Genomic DNA, 14,374 nt, shown 5'->3' with positions numbered 1-14,374 from the left:
TCTTAAATCTGATTTCTGGTGCTTTCCTAACTAACTCACGAACCTACGACTGTTTGTGAATATGCTGGCTTCAGATAGATCTGCATTTTCGAATTTGGCTGCCAGGAAAATTCCACACTCCCAACTCTGGCTGCCAGTCTGTGTTGTTATTCTGTCAAATCTGAGCAAGGTTTAAGTCACTGGGGAACTGCGAGGTGAGAAGCACTTTGACCATGACATTTTCCTATGGCCTTTGATCTCTGTTTCTCAAGCTTCACCAAAATGTAATGGAACAGAAAGAAACAGAGAGAAAAAAAATCTCTCCCTTTAAAAAATCACGTCATTGTAAAAACTTTAAAAAATAACCGTATTAATATTTCATCTGCTTTAGAAGCTCTGAAAGAGAAATATGCCAGTAAAAGACCAGAATGAGAAAAAAATAATAAACAGCAGAGAAATGTTTCAAATGTCTACCTCATCTACTGTGGAAACATCATAGTATTTTTAGAAAATAATTGTCATGAAGATACTAGAACATGAAGACCGTGGTGGGGGAGGGTTCAATTTTCTATAGCTCATATGTCGCTGTATAGGGAAAATTTACATTTAACTGCCTTCTTTTCAAATTTTTTTAACGTTTTATTTATTTTTGAGACAGGGAGAGACAGAGCATGAACAGGGGAGGGTCAGAGAGAGGGAGACACATTATCTGAAACAGGCTCCAGGCTCTGAGCTGTCAGCACAGAGCCTGACGCGGGGCTCGAACTCACAGACCACAAGATCATGACCTGAGCCAAAGTTGGCCGCTTAACCGACTGAGCCACCCAGGCGCCCCTTAACTGCTTTGTGAATGGAAAAATAAATAAATAACAGGCTAGTCAGAGTAATATCTTGTCTGTTCAATAACCTATGGTTATAGTCACAAATCATGGAGATAACATGATCCCCAACATAACCCCACCATTGTGAAAACAAAACTATAATGGTCAAATCAACTTTTTCTTTATTCACCTAAATTCTGGCCTCCTGCCCACACAGTAGTACACTGGGGGACCCATGACTGCTATAATGTGTTTATTTCTTTATTTGAAATTTAACTAAAGAGGTAATGAGACTATGGTAAAATGACATCCTGACTGCTGTAGTGCAAGAATAAAAATGAGAATTTACCCCACTTTCTTATCTTATGTACAAAAATACTGCCCACCAACGAGCCTTGAACATGCAGGAATATAGATCAGCAATTATCCTCCCTTGTGACCCCAACAGAGGCTGCCCTCACCTCCTTCCCCGGGCCTACCAGCGGGAGTCTTCTCTCCCTCACTGGTCATCTCCTTGTTGTCTGCCCCTTCAGGCAGCTCCAGGAAAGCTTGGACCTTAAGGCTCCCACCGACACCACCTAAGATAGTGGCTGGCACATCAGACTGGCAGACCGGTTCAATAAGCACCCATGACTGAGTGGCTGAACTTGAGAGCATCTGAGAAAGGAAATGGAGTGTATGATCTCACCCTTTCGTGATGCATTCAACCAGCTTCACTTTCTGCCACGTGCTCTTGGTCTACTTCAATGTCAAGAGCGTGCCTGATCAGATTCATTTTTGTGAGTTGGTTGTCTTCTGCATGATTCCAAAAGTCAACACAAGATAAACAGATCTATGCAGAAGGAGCCATTTCTATGCCTACTCCCAACCCTTACGTATCCCGTTGACTGCTACAGATCCCATTTCTATTTATGTCTTGTTTATCTTTCCAGTCTTTCTCTATGCAAATATAAGTAAATTCCCCTATATCTCCACCTTTCTTACATAAAGGTAGCACAGTCTTTACGCTGGCCTCCACCTTGTTTCTTTCACATGGCAATGTACCTGGACATCAGTCTACATCAGGACATACGTCATCGCTCTCTTCTAACAACCACACAGCATCCGCTGCACACATACACCACCCTTCGGCCCCTCCCTTATAGACGGACGTACATCTGGTGGCTTCTGGTGTTCTGGTGTTACACACAAAGCTTCAACGCTAACCTTGTACAAGTGTCATCTCAGTACACGTGCAGCGGTGTGTGTGTAGGAAAGACTCCCGGAACAGGACATCTGTAATGTTTAACACACCGTAGGGTTGTTGAAAAAAATGTTTTTAGGTGCTATGAAGAGGTGGTGATACCTTAAATGTATGCATGTGCTACAGACCATTAGAGTTTTTTGCATTCTTGTCAAGGGGACTGCTAACCTAATTCTTCACTTTCATAAAACACAGACCCTTTTCAATTTTAAATCAATGCAGCATCCCCATTGGTGGCTGGAGTTCAGTTTCCATGTTCTACTTCCATCCATCAATTTTCTAGGCTAAAAGATTTTCCCTCTAGTAATCTATTAGAGGAAAACAGGCCCTCTGAAAAAGCCTTGAAAGCTTAGTTAATACGGGTGGAATTAAATTTTTATAAGAGTATTCAGGGATTCTAAATCAGCAGCAAATAGTTTATTTTCATCACAATACCCAAAATGACATGGAAAGAAAAACATAAATGAATATTTAAGAATCTTATTCATTCCAATGCAGGGGACCCCCCAAAAGTAGTTGATATTCTCAAGAGTTTTTAGTAATCCATGGCTTTTTTCACAATGACAATCTAAAATTAGAGAATGATGCGTACTTGCAGAATTAATGAAAAGGTCCTTTTCCCACTCCTTCTAGAGAAGCCACAAGGAAACAGCATACTTTCACATGAGAATCTCGGCTCCCAGGAAATTGACTCTGTGGCTTAGAATATTTATTATAGTCAAGGAACACAAAAAGCAATGATGTGCTTTTGTTCCAGCACATACTTTACAAGACTATGCTCCTTTGTTTGTATATGTAGTTTTGTATGATCCCTTTAATATACTCTAAAACCATGTGTCATGGAAAATATGATATCCTCTCTGTGTGCGTGAATATAAACCAATTCTAGGGACAGTTAGTTACCTTAATCAATAACTCCTACTCCGTCCACCAAAGATATGCACAAGAATGTTTTTAGCTGCCTTATTCACTACAGCCCCAAGCTGGAAGTGATCAAACATCTACCAGGTGTAGAACGGCTATCTACATTTCATACAATGGAATACTACACAGCAGTGAAAGAAAATGAACAATTTATACAGCATGAAGGAATCTCACAAAACTTAAGTAGGATTCCATGCATATGGAATTCAAATCAGGAAACACTAATTTATGGTGACAGTGGTCAGAAGAGTGATTACCTTGGAGAAGGAGGGGCATTCTTCTCACTGGGGAAAAAGGATACCAGGGAGCCTTGGAGGGTTCTGGAAACATTCTACATCTTGATCTAGGTGGTCCTTACAGGGGCTTAAAAATTCTGAAATTTGTTATTTTTACTATAGGTAAATTATATCTCAGCATCCTGAGCGGATCAGCTAGCATCCAGACCCAACAGTCCTCACTCTAAAAGTGCCCCACTAGAACCCCTTCTGTTACGTATATTTGAGTAAGATCAGATCCTCTACTAACTAGAAGAATGAATGTGAGGAACGATTTTTTTTTCCTTGATGAAATCGGTGATTTGTTAATTAGCGTGATGCGCATCAAGAACGGGGTAAAATAGTTTAGACAGTCTCTATCCTTGAATAGATAGGGTATAAGGCTCCATCCGACAAGGCCCTTAGCCTGTATCCTTAGACTTGATCCCAAATGGTCCAGCCACTGGTTTCATCCCAACCACCCTTCATCCCAAGTGGTGTTCAGAGCACCTAACAGGACACAGAGCTGAGACTTCAGGTGACAGAACAGGACATACGGACTAGACTCTGCCTGATTGCTAATACCCATTTGTTTCAGGGTCCAATGTCGAATTGGTTCTGAAACTTGCTTTCATTATAACTTGCTCGTGAGGTTGTAAGAGAACAGCTCATTCCCCCTCACCTACAACGTGCTGGTGGCTACCATTCCCAAACAACACCAGAGTATGACTGACCAGTCTGGTGTAGTCCCATTCTCAGTAAGTCTGGAGACTGTTATGGCATGAAAATGTGCAGACATACGCGGCGGAGGGGGACGTGTTTCCTTACAAACCAGCGGTGAGGAAAGCTAGATAAATGGGTATATGACAGCACAGCAATGCCCAGAGAAAAGCCAACCAGAAGGGAGGCAGGGAGAGGTTTCCAGCAGCACCCAAGACTTGTACAGAGATAGAGGAGATATGATCAGATTTGTGAATGACCCAAAATTAAACTAGAAGAAAGACTCAGAATTCTAAAAGGTCATGACAGGCTAAGTTGGTGAACTAGATCTAACAAGATTAAATACATAACTGGGTGCACAAAAACTAACAACTCAGGACAAAAGAGGCACGGCTCAATAATAAAATGCACTACAGTCATACATTTAAAACTTTAGGGGTATTGAATAACAAATTCAGGTTCCAAATGAGTTAGATATATTTTGTAGTCACCAAAAACGTAATGTATATATTGTATTTCTAAAAAAAAAAAAAGTTTATTTTGAAAAGATGTAATGCCAATAGATATCTGTACATCAATGTTCATATCAGCATTAATCCCAAAACCCAAAAGGTGGAAACAACACAAGCGTCCATTAACAAATGAATGGATAAACAAAATGGGACATATCCACACAATGGGATATTATTCAGTCTTAAAAAGGAAAGAAATTCTGGGGTGCCTGGGTGGCTCAGTAGGTTAAGCGTCCCACTTCGGCTCAGGTCATGATCTCACAGTTCGTGGGTTCAAGCCCCACATGGGGCTCCGTGCTGACAGCTCGGAGCCTGGACTCTGCTTCAGATTCTGTGTCTCCTCTCTCTGCCCCTCCCCTGCTCATACTCTCTGTCTCTGTCTCTGTCTCTGTCTCTGTCTCTCTCAAAAATAAACATTAAAAAATTAAAAAAAAAAAAAAAAGGAAAGAAATTCTGATGCCTGGCACATCATGGATCAACCTTGCAGACATTATGCTGAGCGAAATAAGCCAGTCACAGAAAGACAAGAACTGCATGATTCCACTTATGTGAGGTGCCTAGAGTAGTCTAATTCATAGACAGAAAGTACAGTGGTGGTTTCCCGGGGTGGTTAGTGGATGCAGTTCCAATTGGAAAAGATGAAATTGTCCTGGAGATAGACGGCGGTGGCCCACTGCGAATGTATTTAATGTCACTGAACTGCACACCTAAGTGGCTAAAATAGTAATGTTTTGTTACATATGTTTTATTACAAATTTTTAAAGTCCGTAAAATGTAATGCATTCTTCTGCTCCATTAATTTGAACGAAGGTTGTTGTCCTGCTCCATACTTGGCTCTCGGAACATACCCGACCACAAAGTACGGTTTCCATACCTTGTAAGAGGTACCTTATAAGGTACCTACCCAATCCATCTGCCTACCCAATCCACCTGGTCTACCGGCCCCTGGTTCCTCCTTGCCTATCATACCAACTTCTTGGGACCTGGATGGCTCATCTCCCTCCATGAGGGGACTGCTGGTCACTTGGGAAAGAGGGGGCTCCTAAAACAAGTGCTAGGTCAAGTCCCCAACGTCTCAGCCCTGGGACACAGGGGCAGAAGGCTGTCAGTCAGAGGAGCTGACTTCTGGGACACTCAGGACACCCTTCAGAGAAACTTGGAATTCCTGTAGGTAATAAATATTTCAGAAAGCCTTGGCTCTCCAACCCACTTCCTCTCTGCTTCCTTCCCAACACACACACACACACACACACACACACACACACACACACACACACAGAGCCATCCTGAGTCTCCCAAATGCGAACAGTGATTGGTGCATTCATTCATGCCACAAATATCCAGAGTTTGGGGGAAATTTTGAAGTTGAATTTTTTTTAAGATTTATCTATTCAGGGAGTGCATATCATATGAATGGAAGTATTTATTGAACAATACTATTATCAGAACTTGTCTCATTTCTCTCTCTCCTCTATTAATTAGTCTGTAGAGCCAAGGCAGAGGGAAGGAGCCTACAAGGCACCCATGACAGTCGGTCCCAAGAGGAAGCTAACTGTAAGGGGTGTCCCTTTGTCTGTGGCTGTAGCTCCCTGTGTCCCCTCTCGCACCCTCCTCCCCAGGGCAGGAAGAAGGGTTGGATGCTCAGCCCCTTCTCCCTCCATCCCTGGGAGCCTTCTGGAAGCACACCTACAGCTTCTCTCCCTTAGGCCTGGGGAGGAGGCCCGCAGTGGGCACTGCCGCCTGATTTGCAGGTTCAGAATTAAGCTCTTTATCGGCACACACTGCAGCCAATTCCTCTTTTATCCACAAGAGTTCTCATTCTGGCCTCTACTTGCCTGACCCCTCAACCCTACTTCTCAACTGGTTCAGACTATCGGCTCTCAGAGCTCACACACATAACACAGTGGCCCCAGGGAAGTTTGGGGGGGGGGGGCACTAAGAAGCTGAGAAGTGGCTTCACCGGGACACCCACACAATGCAGAGAATGTGCCAACAGGCCAGTGACCCCTGACGCTGCAGCACCTGAGATCTGAGACGGGAGCTAGGCTCTCACTACGTGACTTTTTCACTCTTTTGTTCTGGAACAATGGGACTTTCCCTAGACAGGTAATCTGAGAGATCAGCATTTAGTCTCCCTGAATAAAACACGAGAGTCTCAGGTAACAAAACAAAAGGGAATCAGAAGGACGGCACAAGTCTTCCTCTTACCGGTAAACGGCATTATGAACATTTAGGGAGCACATCAAATGCAAGCCAGTCTGGGGCCGAAAACTGTCTCCCCTATGTAACCGGCATGAGGGCTGGGTCTGCCCAACCCAGTGTGACACACCCCTGACCGTCTCCACTGATTCCATGGGCCAAATACTTTCCACATTTCCATCTGGTCATGCTGAGAGCCATAGCTGGTGTCTATACATTGCGAATCCTCCTTCTCCAGGAACAAGAGAGAAATGAACCGAATCGGAGCAGCACTTGGTTAAAGGTATTAAAACACGAACACTGAGCCTGGAGACCATTTAGTCAGTACCACCCCTCACCCCCCGCCCCCCATATGAAGCGACTGTGATAACATAAATTCAGTGTATGACCTGACCATACCTGGGGAAACCTGAATGTGAACTGATGTTAGCAAATATTAAAGACGTATTGTTAATTACATTAGTAATGGCAATGTTATTTTGGTTACATGGAGAAATTTCTTTTCTTCCTTTTTTCCTTCCTTTCTTTCCTGGGGGTCTGGGAGGGATGGAAAGCCTTATTCTAGGAGGGGTGGAATGTCAAGATATCTTTTTTTTTTTAATTGAGATATAACTGACCTATGACGCTAAGTTTACGGTGTACAATGTGTTGATTTGGTACACTTAGTTGCTGCAATATGATCACCACCGTCCTGTCAGCTGACACCCTCACTGTGTCACATAATTACCCCTGCTTTATGTGCTGAGAACATTTATGACCTAGTCTCTCAGCAACTTTCAAGTACATAATATAGAGCACTCACTCTCATCACCATGCTGTGCGTTAGATTCCCCAGAACTTATTCATCTTCTAAGTGAAAGTTTGAGTCCTTTGACCAACATCTCCCCAATCCTCTCACCCCATGGCCCTGGGAACCACCACACTACGCTCTGCTTCTACAAGTTCGGCTTTTTTAGACTCCATGTGTAAGTCATATCCTACGTTACTTGTCTTTCTCTGTCTGACTTATCTCACTTAGCATAATGCCCTCGAGGTCCTTCCACATTGTTACAAACGGCAGGATTTCCTTCTTTCTCGTGGCTGAATAATAAATACTCCACTGAGCATATACACCGCATGTTATATATCCAATCACATGTTGACAGACATTTACATTACTTCCATGTCTTGGTTACTGTGAAATTCTGCAATAAGAGGTCTTTAATTTACTTCAAAATATCTTAGCACTATTTACAAATGGAGTGAACTGAATGAATGAATAAATGAATGAACAAACGAACGAATGAACAGCTGGTCTGACCCTGAGCACACACAGCTAGTTAATGGTGGGGCTGGTTAATAGTCAGGTGTCCGTCCCCTAATGCTCCACAAAAGACCATTTGCCATGTTTTATATCCTCTACACCAGAGGAGCTACTCAAGGGCTCTCGGGCTCTGCCCACTCAGCTTTCGAGGGGCTCCGTAGACTCCCGATGAGTGTGGCAAACTGAACTTTCATGAAAAAAGTTGCTACGCTGGCCTTCTTCTCTGATCCAAATGACCAAGTCATGGCCAAACAGTCATTAAACATTGGCCTGGGCGGACATTTGTTCCTAGTTTCTAAGACCACATCACTGTACCAAGAAACTCGATTCTTTCATAATGTAATAATATGACCTAACAGAATTAGTGTATAATCATACATAATAACCACGAACTGCTTACTAAGTTCCAGGGACTGTGGAGCGCCTGGGTGGCTCAGTCGGTTAAGCATCCGACTCTTGATTTCACTCAGGTCATGATCTCACTGTCATGAGATCAAGCTCCAAGTCAGGTATGGAGATTCTTAAGTGCTTAAGATTCATTCTCTCTCTCTCTCTCTCTCTGCCCCTCCCCTACATGCACACACACTCTCTCAAAAAAAAAAAAAAAAAAAAAAAAAGACCACACACCAGGGACTATTCTAAGCATTTGACAAGAGTGACCTCAGTTAATCACAACATCCAAAGAGATTATTGTCTCCATCATGTAGATGAAGTGAGTGGGGCACAGAGTTTAAGAAAACTGCCAAGCCCACAGAGCCCTGAGGGAGGCAGTCAGCATTTTGGATGATTCTGCCATACCCTGTCCTTATGGCCACATGCCATTTCCTCAGAGTCACAACTAATGTTTTTCAGTGAGAGAAAAGGTCCAGGGGTAATTCCTTCTCACGGTTGTCTTTAAAAATACTACAGAAGAATAAAAACCAAAAGTAAAAGAGAAAAATAACATCTGCCCCAGAGGCAAAAAAAAAAAAAAAAAGTCTGATGTCAAAAAAATCTTTGTGTTCTCCTCGTGCAAAATTCAAATCATCTACATGCTGTCTAACTCTCTCCCCCAAACACACCTGGGCAAGAAATCCAGGTAGTTCTGCAATTTCTCATCTAGAAAACTATCTGGAGGCTGCCCAGGGGGCATCAGAGGCCTGAGGCTGCCCACTCAGCCTCTCCTCATGACAGGACAGAAAGCTGCCAGTCATTCCCTTTAAGGGCTCTGGGTGACCTTCTGCAGAAATGTACACACACACACACACACACACACACACACACACACACACACACAGAGGAAATAAAGGAGAAGGCAGTCAACCTTCCAGTATCTTCACTACTGTCGGTACTGACAACGACGTTGAATGAGACGATAACTTCTTTAATATTGTGCCATCAAAGCTAAAATAAGGCACAAGACCAAAACAACTCAGATTCAAACAACTGATCCCAGAAAAAGGGAGGTGTCTTAGGATGAAGTGGGGAAACGTCCTGTTGGGGTGGTGCTCAGCTCTGTTCTAAACCGCCCCCCCAACCCATCCATTCATCCAATTATCCCAACAGGAATAAATTCATTGCAGAAGCCAGAATTCTCAACAGACGCCAAAGTCAAACGAAGATACAGCATACATAGCACCTGAAGGCATGGAGGAAAGGAAGCCTAAAAACCAGATCAGTGTGGACTGAGTGGTCTAAATCCAAAGGGTTCGGTGATTCCTGGCATGGAGGTTGCCACACAGGGCTTTGATTACAAGAAGAGAAAGGATTTATAACGTGGCTCCTATCCCTACTTGTAAAAGCTGAGGTTCCTCAGGGACAAGCAGGCGGAATGATAAAGGTAACAATGGAGGCAAAGAAGCCATATTTCCTACTGCAACAGAAATGAACACTGCTCTGTATGAAGGACAGGAGCCTCTCCCACACAGGATCTTCCTTTGACTAGTTGAGAGCTTCTCATTCCTCCCCCAAATTTATTATCGTTAAAATCAGGATTTGACATTCACCAACTGCCAACATGCCTATATCTGCTCTTATGGCTATACCATTAGTTCACCTCTGAACTGACTTTGAAAACGTTGTTCACTTCGTTCCAGAAAACAACAGGAAAGGCACGAAGACAAAGAAGGCAATTAAAAGTTATACCAACAATAAAATAAAGTGGTGCGAACACTTTCTGCAGTTGTCAAAGGCACAGTTCACGGTTTTTACATTAAAAAGACTGGGAGTCTTTCTTCTTCTTGTTATTACTGCAGACAGGGCAGATGTGACAACTGTAAACAGCAAGCCAGGAAAAGAAAAGATCTTGGGACAGTCTCCTGTCTAAAAATGTGTGTGACATTATAAGATGATGATACTTTAAATACCCAAAGGAAAAAGCTGTCAACCCTGCAGCCCAAGCCCATCTTCCCCTTTCTGGCCCAGGTTTCTGAGCTCCGCGTCTCACACTGGGGACAGCAAAGCGGACGTAGGAGCCAGCGGGATAACAGACGAAAGTAAGGTGAAGAAAGGAAGTTGAAACAAAAATGGCAGAATCGAAACTAGGCCTAACCAAACGGGAGTCGTGAAGAGTTCAAACCTCCAGGATGGTTTCATTACAGAACTCACATTACCTTATTTCGAAAATTCCCCTCCTTAAAGTCTCTGAGACCAGGGAATGGATGCTTCCATGGTTGTTCTCACACCCAATCACGCAGGCGCAACGCGTGGTTCCTGCCTCCATGAAGGCAATTACAAGACTATACGGTGACTACTAATTTCCATGCTTGTCTGCCCCCTCCCCTGCCATTGCAGAGCCCTCAAAACCATGAGCAACAACATTTATCCATCTGTGTGTTTAACGGCAGCACCTGGCCCACAGTGGGCATCCGTCATCTCTGTCCCATAAATAGTGAACAGATCTTATAAACAGACAATTCCTGAGAAGACTTTCAGTTCATAAGTGCCCCTCCAACCAAAGCCAAAGTTTCACTATTGAGGGTTAATTTCTTTGGATCTGTTGTCCAGAGTCCTTAACAAAATAGATCTCTCTGAAAGGGGTGTCACTTTTTCTCAACTGCTGTGAGCTAATATATAAAGGGAGTAAAAGGAAATGGCTAACAATTGAAGGGAAGGATGAGAAAGGAGAGAAATACTGAAAGAGGAGACTAGGAAAAGAACTGAGAGAAAAAGGGAAGGTGGAAAGGAGGCAAAGAAATACCTCTCCTTCCTCAGAACTCAGCCTAGAATCTGCCATCACCACCTCCTCTCCCAGCAGAATCACGGGTGCTTGCTTCTAACTTGCTTCTCCTTGTAAATGAAATACAGGGAACAGATTTTCACTTTTCCCAAAATGCTCAACAATGGCTCAATGTTCCTTTTTGATCTTTTTTTTTTTTTGCTTTTTTTTTTTTTTAATGTTTATTTTTGAGAGAGACAAGTGAGCTCAAGTCGGGGAAGGGCAGAGACAGAGGGGACAGAAGATCCGAAGCAGGCTCTGTGCTGACAGCACATAGCCTGATGCAGAGCTTGAACCCACAGAATGTGACTTCATGACCTAAGCCAAAGTCAGATGTTTAACCAACTGAGCCACCCAGGCGCCCCCTTTTTTTCTTTTCCTTGTTAGAAAAGAAAACAAAAGAAGAGAAAAACACTCCACGTATAAACTTCCACAATCTAAAAGAACAGAAGGGGGGGGGGGGCGGGTGCGCGGTGCGGTGGGGCCTGGTTGGCTCAGTCAGTGCAGCAAGCAACTCTTGATCTCCAGGTTCTGAGTTTGAACCCCACATTGGGTGTATAGATTACTTAAAAATAAAATCTTTAAAAATAAATAAATGAAAGAGCAGAATGATTAGACTTTACACAAATGAAAACCCTAACGGTCAATATTCAAGTTCTGGTGGGGCAAACACAAGGTGACTATGACCGGAAGGGCTTTGCAGGTCCAAATGAATTAAGCCATTAGGAAAATGAAGTTCCATTTTTGTATAATGTTTAAGGGGAACCAAAGTTTTAAGAAAGCGAACTCCTAGAATAACCCTTTGAGCCTATGGTTTAAATGGTATTGAGTTTTGGTCCATTCTAATTCATTTATAAGATCGGAAGAATTATTACTGCTGCAATTTTATTTCATCAAAGAGATTCTTTTTTAAATTTTTTTATGTTTCATTATATTTTTGAGAGAGACAGAGCACAAATGGGGAAGGGCCAGAGACAGAGAGAAAGAGAGACACAGAATCTGAAGCAGGCTCCAGGCTCCAAGCTGTCGGCACAGAGCCTGACGCGGGGCTCAAACTCATGGAGTGTGAGATCATGACTGGAGCCAAAGTCGGATGCTTAACTAAGCCACCCAGGAGCCCCTCAAAGAGATTCTTGTTCATAAATTTAAAAATAAATTTGGGATTTCCATTTTTTTTTTATCTTTGTGTGCAATAAAATTCATTTTATACAATTTCCAATCCATTCTGTGCTCTGGAGACTTTACTGAGACAGACTTTTATCCAGGTGATGGGAGGGTTTTAGTTACTGTCTTTGAGTAGGATATATAAAGTTTAGACTGGGGCTGGGGGAGGATTTTGGCTCTTGTCACACAAATTAAACAAACCAACCAAAAAAACATATACATACATGTATCCAAAAGGGCTAAAAGAACTATCAACGGGGGCGCCTGGGTGGCTCATTCGGCTGAGCGTCCAACTTCAGCTCAGGTCATGATCTCACATTCCATGAGTTCGAGCCCCACGTCAGGCTCTGTGCTGACAGCTCGGAGCCTGGAGCCTGCTTCGGATTCTGTGTCTCCCTCTCTTTCTCTGCCTCTCCCCTGTTCATGCTCTGTCTCTGTCTCAAAAATAAATACAAATATTAAAAAATTTTAAAAAAAGAACTATCAACAATAGCCGAATTATGGAAAGAGCTCATATGCCCATCGACTGATGAATAAAGAAGATGTGGTTTATATATACAATGGATTACTACCTGGCAATCAAAAAGAATGAAATCTTGCCATTGGCAACAACGTGGATGGAAGTAGAGTATATTAGGCTAAGTGAAATAAGTCAGAGAAGATAAATATCATATGATTTCCACTCATATGTGGAAATTAAGAAACACAACAGATGCACATAAGAAAGGGAAGGAAAAATACAATAAAAACAGAGAGGGAGGCAAACCATGAGAGACTCCTAAATCTAGAGAACAAACTAAGGGGTGCTGGATGGGGGGTGGGGATGGGCATTAGGAAGGCACTTGTTGGGATAAGCACTGATATTGTATGTAAGTGATGAATCACTAAAATCTACTCTTGAAACTATTACTATATGTTAACTAACTTGGATTTAAGTAAGATTTTTTTTTAAATAGAAAAAAATAAATTCAATACAAAGTAGGTAGTCCTGGTGCTAAGGGCTATTACACTAAGCTACAAATATACGGAAATGTTCAGCTGCAAAGAGTAAAAGTGCCCTCGGAAAAAAAGGGGGGGGCTGAAATATAACAAGAATGACAAGAGTGGGGAGAAAAACGTCAAGCAACCGATATACTAGTTTGTAAGTACCACATGACCAAAGAGCAGCTCTTCTGAGGAGCAGCAAGAGATTGAACTCCAGGCCAGGGCAGCCCCAGCTCCACGTGTCACCAGATTTAAATTTCTTTTTAATGTTTATTTATTTTTCAGACAGAGACAGAGCATGAGCGGGGGAGGGGCAGAGAGAGAGGGAGACACAGAATCCGAAGCAGGCTCCAAGCTCCGAGCTGTCAGCACAGAGCCTGACATGGGCTCAAACTCACAAACCGTGAGATCATGACCTGAGCCGAAGTCAGGCTCAGGCCTCACCTGAGTTTAATCGACTGAGCCACCCAGGCACCGCAACCTACCACCAGATTTAAAGAGACGTGCTAGAAAGCAACACAGATCAGGCCACCAAATTCTGTCCTTTTTTTTTTTTTTTAAATAAAATTTCATCAGCCTCTCTGGTGACAAAGACACAGCAGAATAAACAAAGTAAGTCCTCGCCCCTCTCAGGGCTTTGGGACCGTCAGGTTCCAGTGCAAACTGCTCAGAAGTCCAGCTCTGAGATGCTCACACTGACCAGGCTAATAGAATGGGGGGGGTGGGGGGGGGGTGGAGAGAAAGCACCGGAAGAGCAAGCATCTACAGCCGTTATCACAACCAAGCCCTAAAATGCAGGCAAATAAAATGCACAATGTTTCTGTCCTATCAATCCAATCTCCATAGCTCAACTGAATGGTGAGAAAGCTTCCTGCAAACATAAAGGGATGTACATTTCACAGAATAATTTTGCAAACATGTGGCTCTCACTGTCTGGGCTCCAGTCAACACATGCACCATAGACAAACATGTTCAATAAATATTAAACCACAACAAGCAACCATTCTGATCTCTGCGATGCATACAGCGTTTTTAGCTGCAGAAAGCACCTGTCATAATAACTTCAAAAATGAAT

General features: G+C 43.0%; 1 protein-coding gene and 1 non-coding gene across 3 annotated transcripts in view; both read right to left on the bottom strand.

The window, feature by feature from the left end:
* CAMK1D (calcium/calmodulin dependent protein kinase ID) overlaps nucleotides 1-14,374 on the bottom strand; it is a 507,758-nt gene that overhangs the window by 350,663 nt on the left and 142,721 nt on the right. The window lies entirely within an intron of this gene.
* Nucleotides 2,107-2,236, bottom strand: LOC125171454 (U6atac minor spliceosomal RNA). Its single transcript, XR_007154357.1, has one exon. It is a non-coding gene; the product is annotated as a U6atac minor spliceosomal RNA (small nuclear RNA).

The sequence above is a fragment of the Prionailurus viverrinus genome, chromosome B4 (genome assembly GCF_022837055.1).
Source record: "Prionailurus viverrinus isolate Anna chromosome B4, UM_Priviv_1.0, whole genome shotgun sequence".
In the NCBI taxonomy this organism is placed as follows: Eukaryota; Metazoa; Chordata; class Mammalia; order Carnivora; family Felidae; genus Prionailurus; species Prionailurus viverrinus.
Note: the sequence above shows the minus strand (reverse complement) of the source record. Positions and strands in the feature narration are given on the sequence as shown.